The sequence below is a fragment of the Phoenix dactylifera genome, chromosome 12 (genome assembly GCF_051530095.1).
Source record: "Phoenix dactylifera cultivar Ajwa chromosome 12, Ajwa_hap1_PhDact_Kaust_v1.1, whole genome shotgun sequence".
Classification (NCBI taxonomy): Eukaryota; Viridiplantae; Streptophyta; class Magnoliopsida; order Arecales; family Arecaceae; genus Phoenix; species Phoenix dactylifera.
In genome coordinates this window covers 5,195,976-5,212,989 of record NC_143201.1, presented here as the reverse complement: position 1 = coordinate 5,212,989, position 17,014 = coordinate 5,195,976, and the positions used below count along the sequence as shown (strand labels likewise).

Below are 17,014 nucleotides of genomic sequence, written 5' to 3'. Positions count from 1 at the left end.
GGATGAGGTCCTGGGTTGCTACAATATGTGAGCAAGAGTTACAAACATATTCATCCTCAAATTATTTGTTGTAGAATTCTTTCTATGGAAACAATTTTACAGAAATCACATCTTAGGACATTCATCTAGGATAATGTATTTCATTCATGCTGAACAATTCCATGTTGTACTTTCATTAGTAGCCTTTGCATCATAAACAGAGCTGCAGAGGACCCATTCTGTGCCATGCCAAATTTTCCTCGACTCTCTAGATTCTCCATGTTCATTCATTCATTCATAGAACTCCTTTCATTGTCCATTACTCTTACATTTTTATTCAATAAATGATTCTATCATTACTTATAAACAATCCTTCTTTTCGTTATATCAGATTATTTCATGAATGCCTATTTCCTAATGTCCTTTAATTGCATTATCATATCATATCTTTATTTGAAATACAAGGCACCCCTTTATATGTAAGCAAGGTCTACAATACCAATAGCATCGTACTATATCGGTATGGTACTAAGTTTCGGTTATGTATATGACCTGAACTGGTCTGTACCAATCCAAATTGAGTGGAACTGCACTGTACTACCAGTACCAATCTGTAACACTCAGTTTCAGACAGTATCAAGGCTGGGAGTGAGAAGAAAGTATTAGGACCCTCTCTTGTTATGGGGTGTGTACCATATTGTGTCGACCATATTGTACTGTACTCGTGTCATACCAGTTTTACAGACTTTGAATGCAAGTATTGAATATTACTAAACTCTTAAATCTCAAAGTACCCGTGCATCCTTATGTATAATCACACTAACAAACTTACTGTTTCGACATAAATTCCAATATATTCCACTTATTTATGTTTATAATACTACACGTTAAATCTTCAATAAAATATTCAATGATTCTAAAATCAGTGATGTGACATCCAAATCGAAGATCCATGGCACCGATTATAATCTATATCTTTAAACATGACAACAAACCAAAATATCATATCTTTTTAAGATTCCAATGTACACATCAAGAGGGTACAAAAATCAATGTATTAATTACATTAGTATGATAAATTCCATGAGAGAACATATAAATTGAAAATACACTTATTGATCATGATGCACACATCTTAAAATACTGATAGATCTGAATTTAATAGGTTTTGAAGATTAGATCACAGAAAACATAGTATCATACTATAAAATCTTCATTTTTGGAATATAAGATCTTCGTTTCTAGTTACTTTTTATGGATAGATCATATTCAATAGTCTCGGTCTTCAAATGGATGGTCCATCGTTGGTTATAAATTGTCAAGCATTTACAAAAAGAAAACTAATGCTTGATATGGATGTATCCATGTATATATGTATGTGCCATGCTGATCATAGGCTAGCATTTTACATACCATGTACAACTGTGCCAATCATGTGCCCAGCTATGTGGAATTTTGTGGCAGTTGAAATTGGTTTGTACTAGGCCTTACTGATCCATGCTGAAGCATGCCAAACAAACATACAACGACATAGACCAACACAAATGCTACAATGGTACATAACACAATACCATGTTTATAGGGGATAAATACTGCAATGGTGCCACCTTAAGATAGAGGCCAGCATGGTATAGTACCTCAATTCATGAATGATATAATGAGAGCATTTGACCTAAAATATTCTTCCCCTATAAAATTCTTTTAAATCAAAAGCCATGCCTTTGATCATCACCTATGTTAAACTGCCTAATATCTTAAATAATATTTGCGTCAACTAGAGAGAAAATGCATGAAAATAAATACAATCTGTAAGCTAAACTATATCATAGATTCTATTATTGAGAATTCAAATAGTCAATATTGACTAGACTTCTTCAAACTTAAAGAAGCTGCAATTAAACTAAATTGAACTGGAATCTTTCTAAACTATGAATCAATTACCCAAAAAAACTATGAATCAACATGCCACTAGAATTGTTTGTTAAAACAGGGAAAGAAAATGAAATCTCTGTCAATTATTGCTTGCTTACAAAGTTACAATATTATGTACAGGGTGTATATATAGGCCTAAATGTAATAGAATTTGAGTATGATAACAACTCTATAACAGACTTTGCCTATGATAACAACTCTATTAATATTACAAGTTAGTTACATTAACATTGTTCATTGTCAATCCATTAGATGCATTGTTAGGACTTCCAAATGAGTCTTTCCTCTCTTTTTTTCCTTGGAAATTTAGATATCAAATATCATTATCGATAGTGTTGATTTTCATTTTGCATGTGCTATTGTTGATCTTTCCAAGGAAGCAATTTGGTCCATATACTCCAAAGCATATTCTCTCTCTACATACACAAAAAAAAACCAAGTATTAAAATGTGCAAATACATGTTTAGGAATAGAAGATTACGGATTTATCAATAATCAAAAGGAGTCCTGCAGAATAAAGTTAGGAAGGAGATAACATCAGTTAAACATAAGAGTGGGAGTTTGGTACACATGATTTGTCTAATATTTACTTTAATGCACCATTAGGATATTTTTTAAACAAAGATTTACTAAAACGACTGATGGCAGTTACATGATTGTTATTTGTTTAAATTTTGTCTTTTTTCCATATAAACTTAGGTAGTTTTTTAAAATCATTTGGTAGAATAAACTTAGTCGAAACCTGTTTGTGGACTGCTTTTGCTTCAGTTATATATTATAGAGGTTTCTGAAGAACTAGCATATAAAGACAAGCAGTGCTATTTTGGTCACAAATAGTAAAAGAAAGGAAAAACTTAAACAAAATATCTAATATTGTCACATAACATGAAAATTAACACAACAAATTTTCTTCCTGATTTATAGACACGCTAAAAGGTAGTGATTGTTATTGAGAATAAGTACTGTTATTTCAGAAGGATTTAGGGTAGAGGGCTTGAAACGTGAAATAGCTTTCGGAACTTAATCTACAAAAATATGAAATTTATGAGCACTCCATCTCCTTTCCCACTAAGAGAAATGCAGAATTCTAATACATAATTCAACCTTATTGCTTCTTCTACAGGTGTTGAAAGCTATTATGGTTGAGAAAGAGAAACTACTAGAGGTATCAATTGGGCTTGCCACACAGATCTGCAAATTCATGGGTCCTACAGAATATGCTGAGGAACTTGAACGAGCCGGCATTAAAGAGACTGACCTTGTGGAGAAGCTGGTACAGATACTAAAAGAATACAGTTACCCAGAAATTAAGGTTCCGAGAATAAGAAGGTTTGTTATTGAACAAGCAATTTGGATGATAAAATCTCACAGAAATTATATACAGTTATTCAAGAATTTGGAAATGGATAAGCTACTGGAGAGTGTAGCAGAAACCACATCAGAGCTCGAGTGCTTTCATGTTTTTTCTGGTAGTGTTGGACTAAGCAAGCACCGTAGATCTCTCTCCTCCGTTGTAGACACAGCAATTGAGTTGATGACCAATGGTTAAAGTCAGCAGGCAAACAACTGTTATGCTAGCCAAATCATATGTACAATTACAAAACAGAAGCATTATTGCTATGCCGATTTTATGTATAATTACAAATAGGAAAATCATTTCTAGTCCAATAATATGTATAATTACACATTTGAAACATCAAAGATCATCCAATTTAAGCAGAGATATAGAAATTCTCACAAGTTGTTCCAATTGAGTAAGTTTATGTACATCATGGTAAACTGGTAATAATATGAGAGAATGCCTAATTCCATAATTGTCTTCTGTTTTCTATATAATACAAGAGTTTCCTTTTGTTTCACTAGTAGTTACTTATTAGTGCTCATCAATATCTTTCTTTGCAAGATGTATAATATCTTTCTTGGAGGCAGGCGCTCTCATGTTTCAACCCCACATTATTTTGATAGTTGTGGGGCATTGAGTACTTGCCGCCTCTATGAGTTGCAAGTGCATGGGGCTGGAGATGGCGTGGTTCAGGGAGATCAGAGCAGCTAGCATCTAAACAAGCCCCCTAAAAGAGAAAGGACCCAATATACTACTCCAAGAGCTCATGAACATATATAAGGATATTCATAGACATCAAATCCGATGGGGGGAGGGGGAAGTAGATATCGGTCAAGAAGGTTGTTCGCAATTTTTATCTTAGAAAAAGGTTCCAAAGCTCCATTTAAGATCTGTCTTGCGTCATTTTCTCGATTCTTAACGTTCGAAAATGGATCTAGTTATGGATCATTTAGTAATGCCAAGATTAAGTGTTTTCACCAAGAAAGAAAAATGTAGATGTAACAGAAAGATGGGATGTGTACACAAGTACATGCATAGCAAAACCACACTACAAGATTAAAGTCTCAGAGGGTAGATAGCACCTCCATATATGTCACGCCCCGAACCCAGCACCCGGGTCCGGTACGCGACCGGCCGCATGAGCCCTAGAGCAGTGCCCTAAAGATCATGCAAGGCCTATGATTAACAAAAATTCTAATAAATCCACAATTAATCTAGTAATTCAAATAGAGCAGTCCGACATGTCCAAAATAAACAAATTAGTTCATTTACAAGCTCTTCAAATGTTCATCGACATCAAAGAAGGATAAACAACTAACTAACTAATGACTCTGGTGCTCGCACTCTGCGCCCATCCCATCCAAAACTATGCATCCTGCAACTCTGGTAAAGAAAAAGAAGAAAAGGGGGTGAGCTTTACAGCCCAGTAAGAATCCCTACACATCCATACCAACACAATAATAATATGAATTTGAAAGCCACGACAAATCGATGCATATTTCATGAAATCATAAACCGGCTATCAAAAGGCTCGAATAATCAATATAAGTATGTACGTCAAATATCAATGAAAGTCCAACTACGCAAGAATGATATAGCATACGATAGCTCATAAATCTTCATTAATGTTTTCAATGCCTTTTTCTTTCCATTCTATATTAACTTGATCCGGATCAATTATCTTTCCGACTTTGGGCCAAATCCCGGTCACGTTTCCAGCCCGTGACAGGGCAAACCAATAGTGTCACACTTAGAGCCTGTGACGGGCAAACCAACATTGTCACACTTAGAGCCTGTGACGGGCAAACCAACATTGTCACACTTAGAGCCTGTGACGGGCAAACCAATAGTGTCACACTTAGAGCCTGTGACGGGCAAACCCATAATAACGAGACGGCCCAAAGTCAATGTTCATTTAATCAATTTCACATCCACACATCAATCCCTTTTATTTACTTTATTTCCGGCCTAGACTAACCATGGTCACGTTTCCGGCCCGTGACAGGGCAATCACTATAACATGGTTAGTCCATACCACCACATCCATAAATTCAATTATGCAGGTATAAGTTATACACATACAAGCATCCATCACACTACCAACCACAAGCCAACACGATCAAAATATAATTAAATATAAAACTATTTTGCTTTGTCTGGATCATAGCATATCAAACATATATAGTGCAAAAATATGTATATCATGTAGGATTGGCGTACAAGGATTCTTACAGAAATTGTAGACAGACTCAAACACAGATCTGGATTACAACCTACGAGCTGGGGTGCTGAGTCCCCTGATCAAAACCTCCTGGCACCGCTGACTCTTCCCCTACAACATCAATTATAAATCACAAACTAAATTATTTAATATTAAAATATTCTGAACTATAATTCTCATCTGTTATGGGGTCCATCATCAGGTCCCCAAACATCTCAATCCTCCCAGATCTAGGGCAGTCGGGATAGCCCGACTCCCATCTTGTACCACCGGCCTACGTCGTCGCCAGCCGTGGCCGCTGCCACGCCGGCGATGATGGCCGGTCCCGATAAAGAGACCAACAGAATGGATGATTCCTCTCTCTTCATGGTTGGGAATACATCTCCCCTTCCCCATTTCTTGGCCCAAGGGCAGCAGCCGCCACCTGCCCAATCCTCGGCCACCATTGGTCGAACCATCACCGGCCACCCCTACTGCAGTCACCGGCGATGGTGGCCGGCCAAGAGAAAGAGAGAAGAAGAAGTCTCTTCCTCTTCTTCTTCTTTTCCTTCTCCTCTTATTATTATTATTATTATATTCTTATTTTCTCTCCTCCTCCTCCTTCTTCTTCTTCTTCTTCCTCTTTCCAACCAACACTGTCCCCTCCCCCTTCCTCCATTTCTTCCACGGAAAGGCCACTGACAGTGGCTCGGCCCCCACCCGACGGCACCCAACCGCCGTCGCTGCCGCCGGTGGCCAACCGACGAGGGGAAGAGGAGGAGAGGATGGGATCCCGAGGAAGAAGACCTCGGATCCACCCTCCCTCATCACATACACAGCCTAGAAAACTCTCTCCGACCCTCACATAGACCCGACCGACCCCCAATACCATGGATCCCGACCAACCGGCGGCCGGCGGCGGCGGCAAGATCCGAAAAAGAGAAGCCAAAACAGGGTATCCCTGTTTCGGACTCTTCTCCGGCGATCTCACCGGCCCTAAACCTAGTAAATGGAGTGCAAGGGAAGGTGCTGCACTTACCTCAGCCCGACGAGGTGCTCCGGTGATCTTTCCGGCGAGGAATCGGAGAGGAAACTCGGATTTTCCCCGCACGGGTCCAAAGTTTTTCTCCCGGTTTGTGGGGAAGGGAGGAGAGGCTTTCCGGCTTCCTCCACGGCCGACTGGTTCTCGGCTCCGGCGCTCGGTTTCCTCCGGCGATCGGCCTCTCCAACGATCCCCTCCAACGCCGCCGCCCCCCCCCCCCCCCTCTCCCATTCTCCTCTCTTCATCCACGATCGTGCCTAGGGCACGATCGTATTTTATAGATGGGCCCGGCTTCTTCGGGCCGGCCCATCAAACCATTTTTTTTTTTCATGGGTATTACAATATAAATGGTTAGATTAAATGCAACCAATAATCTCACAGAAATTGAAGGACAGTCTTCTAAGGTTTTCTACTATTAATGGTAGTAAATACCAAGAAAGTGACATTCAAATAGAGTAAAGATTTTCCAAATAGTGTTTTTTCTCTTATTACCAAAAACCCTTCTCTCTTCTTACCAAAAACTCAAGGTCTTTGAAAGGAGTCTCGTCTATCACCATAAGTTAGATCAATTTGGTCTCTTTCCTCAACAAAATGTTCTCCAAAGTACGGTTATTTCAGGTTGAGCATCATCTATCCCTCTCTGACTGTAGAAGAGAAGAAAATTAAGATGTTCGAACAGACATTCACCATGAAGGAAATCATGTCATAATTTCTCATGTTATGGTAGACTTTGTTAATGTTTAGACAAGTGGTTGGTAAAACAAAAAAGATTTTGATCAGCATGAGCACTGCAAATAAGCAGATTTCGTTTATATTTTTCAAGGTAAGTGCGGGCACTTACAATAAATTCTTATGCCTGATATATACAATAACATGAAACAAGAAAAACAAGAATATAAGGTTTGAAAGGTTGGAACATCAATTCCTTATCCACCAAAGAATTGTTCTAAAAAATGAAACAAAAAAAATTGTAAAAAGAAAAAATAAGCTTAGTAGTTAAAAATGTGAGTTTGGTTCATTGGACCATTTCAGTTATTTCCTTTTTTCAAAATTCCTTTTCTACCCTTCAAGGGAATAAAGAATGATCAATTGTAGATATTTTCCATCTTAAGGATGACCAATAAAAATTTCTTACTACAAATATCACATCTTAAGAGCCTTTAGAATGTACACACCTTACATAGCTCAAATTGTACACTTGGCATCAGATTCTCTAGTTTAACCAATGATTTTGGTTGTACAATTAGGAGAATTTAAATTAGATATGTTTTCACCTTGTAGCATTTAGATTCTTGTCAGTTCTTCCTATTAGAAGCCAACACCACCGAAACCTTTTTTCAAATGAAGATGTGGCCTGAGATTGAATCAAATGGTACATAAATGATAAAATGTAAATGATCATTAGCTCTCCATGTTAAGCCTGATATACTTTGCTGGTCCCTTACTTAACAGCTTAAGCTTTTGAAATTTAGTAGTTAACATTGTATTGGAACTGATGGTCGTGGGTTCAAATCCTCATTCAGGCTAATTTTCTTAAATTTGCCCATTTGTTATCTTGAGTCTTTTCTTCTCTTGACTCATTCCTGTTTATTTCTTGCCTTCTATACATTGTTGATCCCTTACTAGTAGCTTAAGCTTTTAGGTTCTAGTGGTTAGGTGACAGGGTATCAAAGCTGGAGTCCTGAATCCAAATATCCACTGATTTTTTTTTTTTCCTGATTTACTTTAACTCATTCCTGGTTGTTATATTGAGTCATATTTGATTTTCATCCATGGTTCAGCTGCATGTGAAAGGAAGTATTAAGGCATGATATACATTGTTGACCCCTTTTTTAATAACTTAAGCTTTTGCGATCTAGTGGCTAGTTAAAACTCCAATCACAAGAATGTGGAATCAATAACTGACAATATACTACGCATTTGTTTATGAGTTCAAAAGATGCAAGAAAGTTTCCTTAGGATTCTGCCAAAATTATTTTTGTGCTTTTTTTTTTTCTGTTTAGTATTCCTCTTTTTAACTCTAGGGAAACTTCCAATAAAAAGGATAAGGTTATAAAAACCCTTTCAGAAGGAAAACAATCAAATTAATATTGTAACAAAAGCATAAAAACTTTAAAGAGATATAATTGACTATTATATATATACAATATGACCTTACCATAAATTAGAAATAAAAGAAACAAATAATTAGTTAAAGGAATCATTTCTTAAGAGTATATATATATATATATATATATATATATATATATAGGGGATTGATAACCTACTCTCTGTTATGGTAGGTTATCAATCTACCCATTTTTTCTAAGACAAAAAATATCCTTACTTTTTATAACTCTTAAGGGTATTTTATGTCTTTTTACAATCCTACATTAATTCACCTTCTCAACCCCCCAATTAATCCTCTCTCCCTCTCTTTCTTTCTCTCTCCATTATATATATATATATATGTGTGTGTGTATGTATGTATACATATACATATATATAGATACATACACACACACACACACACACATATATATATATATATGCATATACGTACGTATATATACATACATATATCTATCTATATATATACATACATCTATATGTATATACATCTATATGTATGTATATATATATGTGTGTGTGTGTATGAGAGAAAGAGAGGGATAGAGCATTAATTGGAGGGTTGAGAGGATGAGTTAATGTGAGGTTGTAAAAAGACATAAAATATCCTTAAGAGTTACAAAAAGTAAGGATATTTTTTGTCCAATAAAAAATGGGTAGATTGATAACGTATAATAACAGAGATTAGGTTATCAATCCCTCTATATATATATATATATATATATATATAAGAGTATTAATTGGGGGGTTGAAAGGGTGAGTTAATGTGGAATTGTAAAAAGACATAAAATACCTTTAAGAGTTATAAAAGTAAGGATATTTTTTATCCAATAAAAAATGGGTAGATTAATAACTTACCATAACAGAGAGTAGGTTATCAATCCCATATATATATATATGGAGTTTTTTTAGGGGGGGTGTAGGGCTCTTAAATCCAAGACTGTTGCTCAAGAAGAGTAGGCACCTGAATTTGGGATGATTCTGAGAGAATACCACTGTCACAACCCAGGACCTCACCCAAAATGGCTAGCCGGAAGTTATTATTTGGGTTTCTTGATCCTGTATAAATACCCAAGATCTACCCAACAAATAACCGATGTGGGACTAAACACACGCCCTCATGGATCCTCACATACTCCCCCCGTTCAAGCCCTGACGTCCTCGTCAGGCTAAGGGTTCAAATCCGTTCAAATCTAATCACAAGCACCTCGATCAGTTCGTGGTCAGCCCCAACGGATCCGTGCTGCAGTGTCCCCTAGTTCACATAGATTATGGGTCGGGTCCGCTCTGATACCATTTGTAACAACCCAGGACCTCACCCAAAATGGCTAGCCGAAAGTTATTATTTGGATTCCTTGATCCTGTATAAGTACCCAAGATCTACCCAGCGAATAACCGATGTGGGACTAAACACACGCCCGCACGGGTCCTCACATACTTTCCCCATTCAAACCCTGACGTCCTCGTCAAGCTAAGGATTCAAATCTATTCAATCTAATCACAAACACCACGATTGGCCCGTGGTCAGCCCCAATGGATCCGTGTTGCAGTGTCCCCTAGTCCACATAGATTATGGACCAGGTCTGCTCTGATACCATTTGTAACAATCCAGGACCTCACCTCAAATAGCTAGCCGAAAGGTATTGTTTGGGTTCCTTGATCCTGTATAATTATCCAAGATCTACCCAGCGAATAACCAATGTGGGACTAAATACACACCCGCACAGGTCCTCACATACTCCCCCCGTTCAAGCCCTGACGTCCTCGTCAGGCTAAGGATTCAAATCTATTCAAATCTAATCACAAATCCCACGATTGGTCCGTCGTCAGCCCCAATGGATCCGTGCTGCAGTGTCCCCTAGTCAACATAGGTTATGGGTTGGGTCCGCTCTGATACCATTTGTCACAACCTAGGACCTCACCCAAAATGGCTAGCCGGAAGTTATTATTTGGGTTCTTTGATCCTGTAAATACCCAAGATCTACCCAACAAATAACCGATATGGGACTAAACACACGCCCACATGGGTCCTCCACTACAGTAAAATTAGAAAAAGCCGACCCTTTTTTGCCGACGCTAGGAAAAAGCGTCGGCAAAATTTTCTGCCGCGCCAAATTTTGCTGACGCTTTTTAAGAGCGTCAGCAATTTGACAGAATTGACGACGCTTAAATGCGTCGTCATAGTCTTCTAGCGAAATCGTTGCTGGGAAGCATGGGAGCTAGACCTAGGACGACGCTTTTAAGCGTCATTGTTGTCCCCTGCCTAAGATGACGCTTATAAGTGTCGAATATACACGACGTGTAGAAGCGTCGACTAAAGACGACGCTTATAAGTGTTGTCTAAGGCTAGAATCCCTCAAAACCCAGCGCCTGACCCGGATCGAGCCCTATTTCTCCTCTCCGACTTTCGTTTTCCTCCTTTCAGGCACTGCCCTAGCTTCCGTCTTCCTCCTCTCCGGCGCTGCCCTAGTCATCCGTCTTCCTCTCCTCCTCCCTTCTCTCCGGCGCCAACCGTCCGACTCCAACCTCCTCTCCTCCTCCCTTCTCTCCGGCGCCGCCTGACCAACCCCGACCTCCTCCACCTGAGGTATTTTTCTCCTCCTCACTCCTCTCCCTCCTTCTCGCTTGTTCTTCTCCTTCTCCGCCTCTTCTTGTTCGTCTGTGCGTGGGCGTTCTTGGGGAAGCTGGGTGATTAAAGGTTCAGACGTTACGCAGTTTGCATCAAATATCAAATACTTCCGCATGAAGGAAAGGGGAAATTTCCTTGAAGTCGATATGAAGTGGTGGGTTTATGTAAGCTATTCGTTTAAGTGAGAGCAGCAACCCTTGATTTGACTCTGGGTGGAAGGGTATATTTATGAATTGATGGCGACAAGTTGCCAGTTGTTTATGTTTGGAATGAATTCCTCTGTGTCTCGAATATTGGGTTTTTTGAATTGGAATATCCTGTTCTATATACAACATCGGTTTCAGGACATTGATATAGTTTAAAAATCATTATTTAATTCTGTAGTCCATGAGGGAAAAAGTATTATAATGACCTACTGCATGATGCACCATTAGATAAAATATTAACATCCATTTGTTTTATGGATGCTAATATTTTCAATCAACTGGCTCATGTTTCTCTGTAATGCTTGGAAATTAGTTCAGGTTTCAACAATTTGCATCGGCTTATAGGATCTTGATAAACAGTCTTATGCATTTCATGGTTTAAAAGCTTTATTCTGATCATTCTGTATCATGCAGAACACCTTTTTTTTATTATTTATTGCACTACTGCTTCAAACATATTCCATTATGTTTTGTATGACATATATTTTTGTATGTAGTCTTTTTATTAAATAATTTCCAATGTCTTGAGATTTTTTATACAATGGTGATAATCCTCTCATGATAGTTTTGATGTTCCTAATGTTCCTTTACTTTTATTTGTTTGTTTCTGCTTTCTTATTTTTTAACTGAATCTTGCCCAAGTTAAAATCTTCTAGCATAGGCTGGACAATATGAAACTCTTGAAAGAATCAAAAAACTTGAGTTGGTATTGAATAAAAAGTTGAGTTCGTGTGTTCGTGGGTTAACAAATCCAACCCCCCAGCTTCCCCAGGAACCTTTAATCAAAGGAAGGAAACATCTCCAGCAACTTCCCAAGAAATCAGTAATTGCCTTACTTCAAATGAAAATTCACATATCCAAACCATTGATCATGATCTCCAGTATCTAAATTGCATAGAACTGAATGTTTTGAAGGCCTCTTATGCATTGATGCGTATGTCCAGAGATGCAGTTTTACTGAACAATATGTGCACTCAAGAAATTGAATTTCTTGACATAGGCATGTATGGCGTGGGTGCTAAGTGTCCAGAGTGTTTAAAAACTGGGACATGGGAACACTTGTGCAATATAATTTGTAGAAATAAAAATGTATTACCTTAAAAAATATGTTAATCACTAGCATAAGTTGACAGTCAGTAACATTTTTTCAACAGATAACTTATAAATAGGCTATAGGTTTGATGCTTCACCATAAGAGCCTAGACATTTTACTAGTATTTATTTGGTAATATAGTTGAGAATTAAGTGCCAACAATTGCTATGATGTTTCTTAGATCCTCAAAAAAAAAAAAAAAAAAAAAGAAGAAAGAAACATGCAAATGCTTACACTTCTCTGAGTAGGATGCTCCATTTTTTCCAATATTGTGTTGGCTTGGACCTATGGAGTGATATTGAAGGTCTTCCAATTTTTAAGAGTGATTAGGTTTATGCTGAATATTTTGCATGGTTTTGGTGCTACAATAGAGCAGAATTCAGGATCTTTCTATTTTTTCGTGACAAGAAATTGTCTACACTTTTGCTGATATGATTTTACAGTATCTTTTATGTAAAGCAAGAAAGTTAACAGGTAAGCCTCCTGTTCTTTGGCATATTTGACATATTTGACACATTCAAGCTTTTTTTCCCCCAAATTCCAGGCAAGTCATTCTTAAACCATTTGAATCTTTCAATTAAACCATGCCCAGGTTCTGAATGAGGACTATGTCAATAATAAACTGACCTTGTCTTTGAAAGTTGTATAAGCCGACAGGCTCAAAAGGATGAAAACTTAGGCTTTTGTATGGTTTCTTGCATCTCTGGTAAACTAAATACGGCTGATCTACGAACCGGTTCATGTAACATTAATACAGAAAGAATTGCAGCGACGACTTCAAGCATGGGCATTCGATTAGCATGAATATCCAAGAAAACCATTATCGTTCATTGAATACACACACACATGTACGCAATTATGTATGTATGGATGTATGCATGTAATTATTGTTATCTCATCAAAGAAAATGCTTCAGCGTATACAGAGTACTCATGTTAAAATAGGTGTGAAGCATACATAATGCTTCAGCATTATGTATGTATGGATGTAAGCATGTAATTTGATAGGTGATTTAGTTTGCACGCAAGTCAAGATAGAAATTAGATAAAATCATATTGGAATTTTGTTCAATCAATATACTAAGCAGCAATGCATGGACTTCGATATAGATCTATATTGATTCTTTTTTTTGCATACCAGGTAACAATATGCCCCGAGGGAGACGATTTAGAGATGTGGAGTTCCAGCATTCTCAAGTGGGATCTACTTCTGATCAGTCCCTGCAGTCCTAGCAGCCATGTGAGCACCAGTAGCACGAGTCAAGATCTCAGCGCGAGCCTCCTGCTGATTGCCCAGAGGATGAGCTCCGGATCCAGGGTAATTCGATTTAAAGTTCATATTTTATGTTCATATTTGTCTTCAACTTTTTAAGACATATTTTATTTAATTTTAATAGATGGACAAGGGATGGTGAGGACGAGACGAGGACCCACTCAAGCAAAGGATGTGTGGAAGCTTCCTCCGGGTGAGAAGATCATCATCCGATGCAACGAATTGGGGCATCCCATCAATAGAGCTGGAAGTCTTCTATCAATAGAGTTGAAAGTCTTCTATCAAGCTTTTTAGGATCGGTTGCACGCAAGGGTCAACTGTGTTCGCTCAACTATACGAAGTGGAATGACATGCTTTCTTCGTATAAGGTTGAGCTTCTTAGATTTATACAGGTAATGAATTGAATTTGTTCTTTTTAATTTGACACCTCATGTATGTTAATTTGCTTACGACCATAATTTTACTTTAGAGGTTTAATATTATTATAACATTCTGTATCTTGTTGTAGGGTAAGTTTGTACTTCCTCCAGAAAGCCATGATTGGGTGCTAAAGTCACTCAACTGCAAATGGAAAGAATATAAAGCAAAATTGAAGACGGACTTCAAGCACGAGGGTATGACAGAGGAGGAGGTTGCTCGTGTGACTCCTCCTGATGTATACCCTCAGCAGTGGAGGGAGCTTATTCACCATTGGTTTTCTGAAAGAGGACAGGTCACGTATATTGTTTCAATATCTTATATTATCTTTATTATTAATATAGATTGCAAATATATACATTGAATCATATTATACTGTGTGCTTTTATTTTGGCAGACATATTCTAATATTGGTAGAGCTGCACGAGCATCTCAAGCAGTTCCTCACACTTCAGGCTCGAAGAGTTATGCGAGACGTAGAAATGAATTCGTAAGTTCTTTTGAAACTATTTGAAACTCTACTAACATATAGCACGTATCATGATATATAGTTTGCCAATATACTTTCCGTATGTCTAGATAGTAGAGCATGGAATAGCCTGGTGAGGTAGAGTTTTATAAGATGACCCACACTCACCGAGATGGCAGCTTTGTCCGGGATGAGTCGAGAGATATAGTTGTATGTATTCTTTTTTATTTGTTCACAATTTTTTTATTAATTTTACTTCTTTTAAAATATTAATGTGAATGTTTTTTTTGAGAGATATAGGAAAGTGCTACAACTCTTATTTCAAAGCGTGTCGTGGAGTCATCATCATCCGACGCGACCAGTCGCATTGAGGCTCAGGTCTATGCCGAATTGATGGGCCCAGAACGTTATGGTCGCGTGAGGGGTTATGGTGTCGGAGTTACCCCCACTCAGCTATCTGCAGTGAGCCGATATACCCAAGATGCTAGACAAGGTACTAGCACTGCAGAGGTTTGTAGTTTGAAGACAGAGATGGCACAGATAAAGCAGTCATATGAGACAAGGATAGAGGAGATGAGGCAGAGTCATATGACTGATATGGCGGAGTTGAAGCAGAGCCAAGAGTTGAAGATACAATCTTTGCAGAATCAGCTTGACCATATTTCATCTTTTTTGCAGAGATTTGCTCCTCCGGTACATAACTAAATCTATTTGAATATTTTATGTAATTATAATTTATTCTTGTATGAGTGTGATGACTTTCGTATTTTTAGTTTCTAAAGTATTTTTTTTCTTGTAGGTTGCTGATACTTCATCTACTCGTAAAGATGATGATGCCGTCGACCCTTGATATATCGTAGATTGTGTACTTAGGAATTTGAGATGTATGTTTTTAGAATATTTTTGAAGTACAATGTAATCAAATATGATAATATGAATATTTTGAATGAAAAGTTCTTGTTTGTGACGTGTATTTTGTTATCTATGTGATTTAGTGTATTTGTTTTGTTAGAATTTAATGTATACAGAGTATTAAAAATTGCTTTTATAAATTTTTTTTTAAAAAAATTTCCATTGCCAACGCTTTTAAGCGTCGGAAATAGCAAGTGGCACGAAATCTGGCACGCTTTTAACGACGCTTTAAAGCGTCGGTCAAAAACCATAAGCCGACGCTTTGAAGCGTCGGCCTAGTCCAACACAAACCAACCGTTTGAAGGGGCGGTCCAAGTTGGCCGACGCTTTTAAGCGTCGGTTAACTTGCGGATGAACGACGCTTATAAGCGTCGGCATAGATCAACGATGCTTTCCTGACGCATCGGCCTAAACCGAGCCCACGCCCACCTGCCCGACGTCTTACTCACGCTTTGGGGGGCGTTGGCATGAAATCTACCGACGCTTAAAAGTGTCGGTAAAGATCAAACAAAGCGCTGGGAAATATCCTTTCTTTTCTAGTGCTCACAACCACTCAACCCGATCCTACTTTATAAACGAAAGAACATGACTATAGAACTAATGTTCAACACATTCATTTTCCTTGTTAAAGAATAGGATTCATATACCATTTTAATGAGGTAAGTATAAAGATTATTTAGGCCTATTCTCACACTTATACCCACAAGAGTGAGTTTATATATACTTCAAACATCAAATTTTAAGAAGCTCTAAATTTGACACTATTTTTAAGAGAATATGCTTCTGCAATTTCTCTAAGAGCAGTATATGAGTACACAAGTTTTTCTTTTCTTTTTTTTAAAAGGGGAGGTGACCCATCTTAATATTATTAGGCACACCACCAAGGACAAACCCAAAATCTCTAATTGAGAGGAAGAGGGGTATGAGCACCATGATAAGCCCCAACTCGTTGATGTTAAGTTATAATAAAGATAAATTGTTAATGTTAAGTTATAATAAAGATAAATTGTTAATGATAAGTTATACTAAAGATAAATTGATAATTTTCATTCTCATCTAAATTCTCTCACCATGTTTCCATGATGGATCCAAACTAGATAATGTACGTATAACAGAAACTACTATTGCAAATAATGTTGCAATAGTCGCCAGTAATATTTTGTGATAGTGTAGAATATGCATATACATTAGTTTCTTTTATAGTCTGAATTTGGATTGGCAAGTACCACTGTGATAAGGTTCTCTTCATCTTTCCCACAAACAAGGTATGAAGTATTGACAAGGAGAGGTATATTACTGAAAAGGAAAAGATTGCCCTTCTAATGACTGGAAAATTTATGATTTCGACTTTTAAGATTGACCAGTGACTTTTTCTTTCAAAAATTTAGTTCAATCCTATGTATAATTAAATG

The 17,014-nt window shown here is 37.5% G+C and overlaps 1 long non-coding RNA gene across 1 annotated transcript; it reads right to left on the bottom strand.

Moving 5' to 3' along the window:
* Positions 1-4,445: 4,445 nt before the first annotated feature.
* On the bottom strand, positions 4,446-6,739 carry LOC149751515 (uncharacterized). Its single transcript, XR_016398098.1, has 3 exons — positions 6,493-6,739; positions 5,486-5,585; positions 4,446-4,636 (listed from the first exon to the last, which is right to left on the bottom strand). It is a non-coding gene; the product is annotated as an uncharacterized LOC149751515 (long non-coding RNA).
* Between the last annotated feature and the right edge of the window lie 10,275 nt (positions 6,740-17,014).